Source organism: Cherax quadricarinatus, chromosome 100 (assembly GCF_038502225.1).
Source record: "Cherax quadricarinatus isolate ZL_2023a chromosome 100, ASM3850222v1, whole genome shotgun sequence".
NCBI lineage: Eukaryota > Metazoa > Arthropoda > Malacostraca > Decapoda > Parastacidae > Cherax > Cherax quadricarinatus.
Window position 1 is genome coordinate 10,735,101 of NC_091391.1, and position 10,636 is coordinate 10,745,736.

A 10,636-nucleotide genomic window follows, 5' to 3' on the forward strand; every position below is an offset into this window, starting at 1 on the left:
TAACACTACTCTGGGTCATCCTGGGTTTATAACACTACCTTGGGTTACCCTGAGTGGCTAGCACTACCCTGGGTTATCCTGGGTGGTTAACAGTATCCTGGATAACACTACGGCTATCCTAGGTGGATAACACTACTCTGGGTTATCCTGTGCAGATAACACTACCCTGGGATAACTTCGTTGGATAACACTACCCTGGGTTATCCTGGGTGGACAACACAATCCTGGGTGGATACCACTACTCAGGGTTATCCACAACTCAGACACTGCATCATCATGGGATATTGATACAAAGAATTCTTAAACCTTGTCCAATATTTGGAGGAAGACCTACTTCGACTAGTGGATGGTACCACTATGACCCCACCTCCTCCTGCTTACACTAGTGGATGGTACCACTATGACCCCGCCTCCTCCTGCTTACACTAGTGGATGGTACCACTATGACCCCGCCTCCTCCTGCTTACACTAGTGGATGGTACCACTATGACCCCGCCTCCTCCTGCTTACACTAGTGGATGGTACCACTATGACCCCGCCTCCTCCTGCTTACACTAGTGGATGGTACCACTATGACCCCGCCTCCTCCTGCTTACACTAGTGGATGGTACCACTATGACCCCGCCTCCTCCTGCTTACACTAGTGGATGGTACCACTATGACCCCGCCTCCTCCTGCTTACACTAGTGGATGGTACCACTATGACCCCGCCTCCTCCTGCTTACACTAGTGGATGGTACCACTATGACCCCGCCTCCTCCTGCTTACACTAGTGGATGGTACCACTATGACCCCGCCTCCTCCTGCTTACACTAGTGGATGGTACCACTATGACCCCACCTCCTCCTGCTTACACTAGTGGATGGTACCACTATGACCCCGCCTCCTCCTGCTTACACTAGTGGATGGTACCACTATGACCCCGCCTCCTCCTGCTTACACTAGTGGATGGTACCACTATGACCCCGCCTCCTTCTGCTTAAACTAGTGGATGGTACCACTATCCTCCTGCTTACACTAGTGGATGGTACCACTATGACCCCGCCTCCTCCTGCTTACACTAGTGGATGGTACCACTATGACCCCACCTCCTCCTGCTTACACTAGTGGATGGTACCACTATGACCCCGCCTCCTACTGCTTACACTAGTGGATGGTACCACTATGACCCCACCTCATCCTGCTTACACTAGTGGATGGTACCACTCACTAGTGGATGGTACCACTATGACCCCACCTCATCCTGCTTACACTAGTGAATGGAACCACTATGACCCAGCCTCCTACTGCTTACACTAGTGGATGGTACCACTATGACCCTGCCTCCTCCTGCTTACACTAGTGGATGGTACCACTATGACCCCGCCTCCTCCTGCTTACACTAGTGGATGGTACCACTATGACCCCGCCTCCTCATGCTTACACTAGATGATGGTACCACTATGCCTCCTCCTGTACCTAGTGGATGGTACCACTATGACCCCGCCTCCTCCTGCTTACACTTGTGTTTGGTACCACTATGACCCCGCCTCCTCCTGCTTACACTAGTGGATGGTACCACTATGACCCCGCCTCCTCCTGCTTACACTAGTGGATGGTACCACTATGACCCCGCCTCCTCCTGCTTACACTAGTGGATGGTACCACTATGACCCCGCCTCCTCCTGCTTACACTAGTGGATGGTACCACTATGACACCGCCTCCTCCTGCTTACACTAGTCTAGTGAATGGTACCACTATGACCCCGCCTCCTCCTGCTTACACTAGTGGATGGTACCACTATGACCCCGCCTCCTCCTGCTTACACTAGTGGATGGTACCACTATGACCCCGCCTCCTCCTGCTTACACTAGTGGATGGTACCACTATGACCCCACCTCCTCCTGCTTACACTAGTGGATGGTACCACTATGACCCCGCCTCCTCCTGCTTACACTAGTGGATGGTACCACTATGACCCCGCCTCCTCCTGCTTACACTAGTGGATGGTACCACTATGACCCCACCTCCTCCTGCTTACACTAGTGGATGGTACCACTATGACCCCGCCTCCCCCTGCTTACCTCCTCCTCCTCCTGCTTACACTAGTGGATGGTACCACTATGACCCCACCTCCTCCTGCTTACACTAGTGGATGGTACCACTATGACCCCGCCTCCTCCTGCTTACACTAGTGGATGGTACCACTATGACCCCGCCTCCTCCTGCTTACACTAGTGGATGGTACCACTATGACCCCGCCTCCTCCTGCTTACACTAGTGGATGGTACCACTATGACCCCGCCTCCTCCTGCTTACACTAGTGGATGGTACCACTATGACCCCGCCTCCTCCTGCTTACACTAGTGGATGGTACCACTATGACCCCACCTCCTCCTCCTTACACTAGTAGATGGTACCACTATGACCCCACCTCCTCCTGCTTACACTAGTGGATGGTACCACTATGACCACACCTCCTCCTGCTTACACTAGTGGATGGTACCACTATGACCCCACCTCCTCCTGCTTACACTAGTGGATGGTACCACTATGACCCTGCCTCCTCCTGCTTACACTAGTGGATGGTACCACTATGACCCCACCTCCTCCTGCTTACACTAGTGGATGGCACCACTTTGACCTCGCCTCCTCCTGCTTACACTAGTGGATGGTACCAGTATGACCCACCTCCTCCTGCTTACACTAGTGGATGGAACCACTATGACCCCGCCTCCTTCTGCTTACACTAGTGGATGGTACCACTACCACTATGACCCCGCCTCCTGACTAGTTGATGGTACCACTATGACCCCGCCTCCTCCTGCTTACACTAGTGGATGGTACCACTATGACCCCACCTCCTCCTGCTTACACTAGTGGATGGTACCACTATGACCCCACCTCCTCCTGCTTACACTAGTGGATGGTACCACTATGACCCCACCTCCTCCTGCTTACACTAGTGGATGGTACCACTATGACCCCGCCTCCTCCTGCTTACACTAGTGGATGGTACCACTATGACCCCACCTCCTCCTGCTTACACTAGTGGATGGTACCACTATGACCCCACCTCCTCCTGCTTACACTAGTGGATGGTACCACTATGACCCCGCCTCCTACTGCTTACACTAGTGGATGGTACCACTATGACCCTGCCTCCTCCTGCTTACACTAGTGGATGGTACCACTATGACCCCACCTCATCCTGCTTACACTAGTGGATGGTACCACTATGACCCCGCCTCCTCCTGCTTACACTAGTGGATGGTACCACTATGACCCCGCCTCCTCCTGCTTACACTAGTGGATGGTACCACTATGACCTATGACCCCACCTCCTCCTGCTTACACTAGTGGATGGTACCCTCTATGACCCCACCTCCTCCTGCTTATACCACTATGACCCCGCCTCCTCCTGCTTACACTAGTGGATGGTACCACTATGACCTCGCCTCCTCCTGCTTACACTAGTGGATGGTACCACTATGACCCCGCCTCCTCCTGCTTACACTAGTGGATGGTACCACTATGACCCCGCCTCCTCCTGCTTACACTAGTGGATGGTACCACTATGACCCCACCTCCTCCTGTTTCACATCACCTGACTACAGTATATGAGCCATGTCTACGGCACTATGCTATACATTCTACAAGACTGATGGACTGAACACATCGACTCCAGGCTGAGGGACTGATTACCTCAACTCCTCCTCTCCTTACACCTTTCTACTTTGTACTGGACTGATGAAGCCACTGTGTGGCGAAACGTTTCCTAAATAAAGATTCTCATATGTTGCATAAGTGTCTCAATCTTCACCCTGGGTTATGCTGGGTGGATGATACTGCCCTAGTTATCATGGGTGGATAACTCTACCCTAGGTTATCCTGGGTGGATCACCCTGCAATTGGTTATCTTGCATGGATGACACTACCATGGTTATCCTGGGTGGATAACACTATCCTGGATGGATCACACTACCCTGGATTATCCTGGGTTGATAACACTATCCTGGGTGGATAACACTACCGAGGGTTATCCTGGGTGGATCACACTACCCTGGGTTATGCTGGGAGGATGACAATACCCTAGGTTATTATTGTTGGATCACACTATCCTAGGTGGATAAAACTACCCTTGGTTAATCTGGGAGGATGACACTACCCTGAGTTATCCTGGGTGGATGACACTATCCTGGGTGGATAACACTACCGAGGGTTACTCTGGGTGCATCACACTATCCTGGGTTATCCTGGGTGAATAAAACTACCCTGGGTTATCCTATGCAGATGATACTACCCTGGGTTATCCATGGTGGATAACACTACCCTGGGTTATCATGAGTGGATAACACTACCCTAGGTTATCCTGGGTGGATAACACTACCCTGGGTTATCCTGGGTGGATAACACAATCCTAGGTTATCCAAGGTGGATAATATTACCCTGCATTATTCTAAGTGGATAAGACTACCCTGGTCTAACCTGGGTGGATATCATTACCCTGGGTTATCTTGTGTGGATAATATTATCCTGGGTTATCCTGTGTGGATGTCACTATCCTGGGTTTTCCTGGGTGGATAACAGTCAGTACTCTGGGTTATCCTGGGTGGATAACAGTCACTATGCTAGGTTATCCTGGGTGGATAACAGTCACTACTCTGGGTTATCTTGGGTGGCTAACACTACTCTGGGTTAACCAGGTTGGACAACACTTACTAGCCTGGGTTATCCTGGGTGAATACCACTCACTACCCAGGGTTATCCTGTTTGAAGAACTGCCCTGGGAAGGTAACACTCTCTACTCTGGGTTATCCTGGGTGCCTAACACTACTCTGGGTTATCCTGGGGTGATAACACTCACTTCCAGGGGTTACCCTGAGTTGCTAAAACTACTCATGGTATCCTGGGTAGCTAACACTACTCTGGGTAATCCTGGATGGTTAACAGTACCATGGGTGGATAACACTACCCTGGGCTATCTTAGGAGGATAACACTACTCTGGGTTATCCTGTGCAGATAACACGACCCTGGGATAACCTGGGTGGGTAACACTACCTTGGGTTATCATAGCTGGATAACACTACCCTCTGTGAATAACACTACCCCTGAGTTTTCTTGGGTGGACAACGCTTGCCTGGGTTATCCTGGGTCGATAATACTTCCTACTCTGGGTTATCCTGGGTGGCTAACACTTCTCTGGGTTATCCTGGGTGGCTAACACTACTCTGGGTTATCCTGGGTGGCTAACACTACTCTGGGTTATCCTAGGTTGATAACACTCACTGCTGTGGGTTGCCCTGAGTGGCAAACACTACCCTGGGTTATCCTGGGTGGCTAACACTACCCTGGGTTATCCTGGGTGGCTAACACTACTCTGGGTTATCCTAGGTTGATAACACTCACTGCTGTGGGTTGCCCTAAGTGGCAAACACTACCCTGGGTTATCCTGGGTGGTTAACAGTACCATGGGTCGATAACACTACCCTGGGCTATCCTGGGTGGATAACGCTATCCTGGGTTATCCTGTTCAGATAACACGACCCTGGGATAACCTGGGTGGATAAAACTACCCTGGGTTATCCTGGTTTGATAACACTACCATGGACTATCCTAGGTGGATAACACTACTCTTGGTTATCCTGTGCAGACAACACGACCCTGGGATATCCTGGGTGCATAATACTACCGTGTATTATCCTGGATGTATGCATCACTACCCTAGGTTATGCACGGTTGATAAAAACTACACTAGGTTATCCCAAGTGGCTAATACTTACTACCCTAGGTTACCCTAGGTGGCTAATACTCACTACCCTGGGTTATCCTGGGAGGATAACATTCATTACTCTGGGTTATTCTGGATGGATAACACTCACTACCCTAAGTTTGCCTGGCTGGATAACAGTACTCTGCATTATGCTAGATGGCAACAGTCACAACAGAGGGTTACCCTAGGTGGCTAATACTCACTACCCTGGGTTATCCTGGGTGGATAACACCCAAAACCCTGGGTTATAATGGGAGGATAAGTCACAACCCTGGGTTCTATTGGGTGGATGTCACCACCCTGGCTTATCCTGGGTGGACAACAGTCAGGCACTACACTAGGTTATCCAGAGTGGATATCAGTCACTACCCTGGGTTGTCCTGGGTAGGATAACAGTCACTACTCTGGGTTATCCTGGTAGGCTAACACTCACAACCTTGCATTATCCTGGGTGGTTAACCCAACCCTGCATTATCGAAGGGGGTAAGTCCCTACTCTGGATTATTCAGGGAGAATAAGTCACTACCCTGGGTTATCCTGGGTGGAGAATTGCAATGGGTTGATAACACTCACTACCCTTGGTTATCCTGGGTGGTTAACAGAACAATGGGTGGATAACACTATCTTTGGCTATCCTGGGTGAATAACACTACTCTTGGTTATGCCGGTTGGATAACACTACCCTGTGTGGATAACACTAAACCCGGGTTTTCCTGGGTGGATAATGGTACCCTGGGTTATCCTGGATGGATAACATTATTCTGGAGGGATAATGTTACTCTGGGTTATCTTGGGAGAATCACACAACAATGGGTTATCCTTGGTGGATGATTCTACCCTGGATATCCAGGGTGGATAACTCTACCCTGGGTTATCATGGGTGGATAACACTACCCTGGGTTATCCTGGGTGGATGACTCTACCCTGGTTATCCTGGGTGGATAACATTATCCTGGGTGGATCACACTATCCTGGATTATCCTGGGTGGATAACACTACCCTGGGTTATCCTGTGAGGATGACACTACCTTGGGTTATCCTTTGTGAAGGACACAACCCTGCATTATCCTGGGTATATAACTTTACCATGGGTTATCCTGGGTGAAGAACTGCCCTGGGTGGATAACACTCAGTACCCTTGCTTATCCTTGGTGGATAACAGTACAATGGGCTATCCTTGGTGGATATCACTACTCTGGGTTATGCTGGTTGGATAACACTACCTTGTGTGGATAACTTTGCCCGTGGGTTTTCCTGTTTGGATAACACTACCCTGGGTTATCCTGGTTGGATAACACTAGACTGTGAGTATAACGTTACCCCTGGTTTTCCTGGGTGGATAATTCTACCCTGTGTTATCCTGGGTGGATAATATCCTGGATGGATAATGCTACTCTGGGTTATCCTGGGTGAATTACACTACAAAGGGTTAACCTGTGTGGATAACTCTACACTAGGTTATCCTGGTGGATAACACTACAATCGGTTATCCTGGGTGGATGACACTACCTGGTTATCCTGGGTGGATCACACTACCCTGGATAATCCTGGGTGGATAACACTACCCTGGGTTATCCTGGGTGAATGACACTACCCTGGGTTATGCTACATAGATGACACTATCCCAGGTTATCTTGTTGGATAACACATCCCTGGGTTACCCTGGGTGGATAACACAAGCGTGGGCTATCCTATGTGGAAAACACTACCCAGGGTTATCCTGGGTGGATAACACTAACCTGGGTTATCCTGGGTGGATAACACAATCCTGGGTTATCCTGGGCAGATAACAGTACCCTGGGTTATCCTGTGTGGATAACACAATCCTGGGTTATCCTGGGCAGATAACAGTACCCTTGGTTATCCTGGGTGGATAACACTACCCTGGGTTATCCTGGGAAGATAACAGTACCCTGGGTTATCCTGAGTGGATAACACAATCCTGGGTTATCCCGGGTATATAACACTACCCAGGGTTATTGTGGGTGAATAACACTACTCTGGGTTATCCTGGGTGGATAATACTACCCATGGTTATCCTGAGTGGATAACACTACCCCTGGAATTTCCTGGATAGATAACACTACCCTGTGTTATCCTGGTTGGATAACACTATCCTGTGTGGATAACACTACCCCTGGGTTTTCCTGGGTGGATAATGCTGCCCTGGGTTATCCTGAGTGAATAACACTATTCTGGGTGGATAAGGATGCTCAGGGTTATCCTGGGTGGATAGCACTATCCTGGATGGATAATGTTACTCTGGGTTATCCTGGGTGAATCACACTACCCTGGGATATTCTGGGTGGATGATACTAACCTGGTCACCCAGGGTGGATAACTCTACCCTGGGTTATCCTGGGTGGTTCACACTACACTGCATTATACTGGGTAGATAAGACTACCCTCGGTTATCCTATGAGGATGACACGACCCTGAGTTATCATGCATGGATGACACTCTCTTGGGTTATCCTCGGTGGATAACACTACCCTGGGTTATCCTGGGTGAATGACTCTACCCTAGGTTATCCTACGAAGATAGCACTACTTTTGGTTATCCTGGGTGGGTAACATAATCCTGGTTTTCCTGGATGGATAACACTACCCGGGGTTATCCTGGTTGTATAACACAACCCTGGGTTATTCTGGGTGCATAATACTTCCCTGGGTTATGCTGGGTGGATCACACTCTCCTGGATGGATAACACTACCCTCGCTCATCCTGGGTAGTTAACACTACCCTGCGTTATCCTAGGTGGATAACACTATCGAGGGATAGCCTGGTTGGATAGCATTATCCAGGGTGGATAGCACTAACCTGGGTTATCCTGGGTGAATAACACTATCCTGGGTTATCCAGGGTGGATAACAGTAACCTGCACATTTTTCGGTGGATAACACTACCTTGAGTTATCCAGGGAGGATAACACTATCCTGGCTTATCCTGGTTGGATAACACTACCCTGGGTTAACCTGGGTTGATAACACCACCCTGGGTTATCATGGGTGGATAACACTACCCTGGGTTATCACAGGTTGATAATGCCACCCTGGGTTATCCTGGATGGATAACACTACCCTGGGTTATCCTGGGTGGAGAACACTACCCTGGGTTATCCTGGGTGGATAACACTACCCTGTGTTATACTTGGTGGATAACACTACTTTGGGTTATCCTGGGTGGATAACACTACCCTGGGATATCATGGGTGGATAACACTACCCTGGGTTATCATGGGTGGATAACACTACCCTGGGTTATCATGGGTGGATAACACTATCCTGGGTTATTCTGGGTGGATAACACTACCCTGGGTTATCCTGTGTTGATAACACTACCCTGGGTTTATAATGCTACCATGGGTTATCCTGGGTGGATAACACTACCTTGGGTTATCCTGTGCTGATAACACTACCCTGGGTTATCCTGGGTGGATAACACTACCCTGGGTTATCCTGGTTGGATAACACTACCCTGGGTTATCCTGGGTGGATAACACTACCCTGGGTTGTCCTGAGCTGATAACACTACCCTGGGTTATCCTGTGCTGATAACACTACCCTGAGTTATCCTGGGTGGATAACGCTACCCTGGGTTATCCTGGTTGGATAACACTACCCTGGGTTATCCTGTGCTGATAACACTACCCTGGGGTATCCTGGGTGGATGACAATCCCACTGGTTATCCTAGGTGGATAACACTACCCTCGGTTATCCTGGGTAGATAACACTCCCCTGGGTTATCCTTGGTGCATAAGACTACCCTGGGTTATCCTGTGTTGATAACAGTACCCTGGGTTATCCTGGGTCAATAACACTACCCTGGGTTATCCTGGTTGGATAACACTACCATGGGTTATCCTGGTTGGATAACACTACCCTGGGATATCCTGGTTGGATAACACTACCATGGGTTATCCTGGTTGGATAACACTACCCTGGGTTATCCTGGTTGGATAACACTACCCTGGGTTATCCTGGGTGGATAACACTACCCTGGGTTATCCTGGGTGGATAACACTACCCTGGGTTATCCTGGGTGGATAACACTACCCTGGGTTATCCTGGGTGGATAACACTACCCTGGGTTATCCTGGGTGGATAACACTACCCTGGGTTATCCTGGGTGGATAACACTACCCTGGGTTATCCTGGGTGGATAACACTACCCTGGGTTATCCTGGGTGGATAACACTACCCTGGGTTATCCTGGGTGGATAACACTACCCTGGGGTTGGATAACACTACCCTGGGTTATCCTGGTTGGATAACACTACCCTGGGTTATCCTGGGTGGATAACACTACCCTCGGTTATCCTGGTTGGATAACACTACCCTGGGTTATCCTGGGTAATCCAGGGTGGATAACACTACCCTGGGTTATATAATCATAATGGAACATTCTGGGGTTAAATCAGGTTGATGCGAGGCAGAGGAGGACGCCTCCGTCTCCTGGGAACAAGAGACTATCACGGGCATCACTACCCACCACTAGAGGGCATGAAGGTGGTCAAAGAGAGAGAAAATAAGGGTAAAAATGAGGCAGAAATCTTACCTTAACGACACCATACTTAGTTCACTTTGTTATTGTTGGACTGAGAGGTTGAGGGAATAGAGGAACCGAGAGTTGATTACCGTCAACTCTTTATTTCAACCCTTAAACCCAGATATTATTGTGGTTTACTTACATGAAAAATCTAAATTTGACAGTTTATTACTGTCTATCCTGATGTAAACCATTAAAACGATACCTTATTACCGTTTTCCTTTTTTCAACCTTTTGTATTCAAGATAAAGCTTCAAAATAAGAGGAACTTAAAGACATTTACCATAATTTATATATTTTCAGCAGTTAAACCTTATATTATTAGGATCTGCT

The 10,636-nt window shown here is 49.1% G+C and overlaps 1 protein-coding gene across 1 annotated transcript in view; it reads right to left on the bottom strand.

Moving 5' to 3' along the window:
- The window catches only part of LOC138851115 (zinc finger protein 84-like), a 63,576-nt gene extending 53,195 nt beyond the window's left edge, over positions 1–10,381 (bottom strand). The window contains exon 1 of the mRNA XM_070079651.1: positions 10,313–10,381. The gene's annotated coding sequence lies outside the window, so the exon portion shown is untranslated. The remainder of the gene's footprint in view (positions 1–10,312) is intronic.
- Between the last annotated feature and the right edge of the window lie 255 nt (positions 10,382–10,636).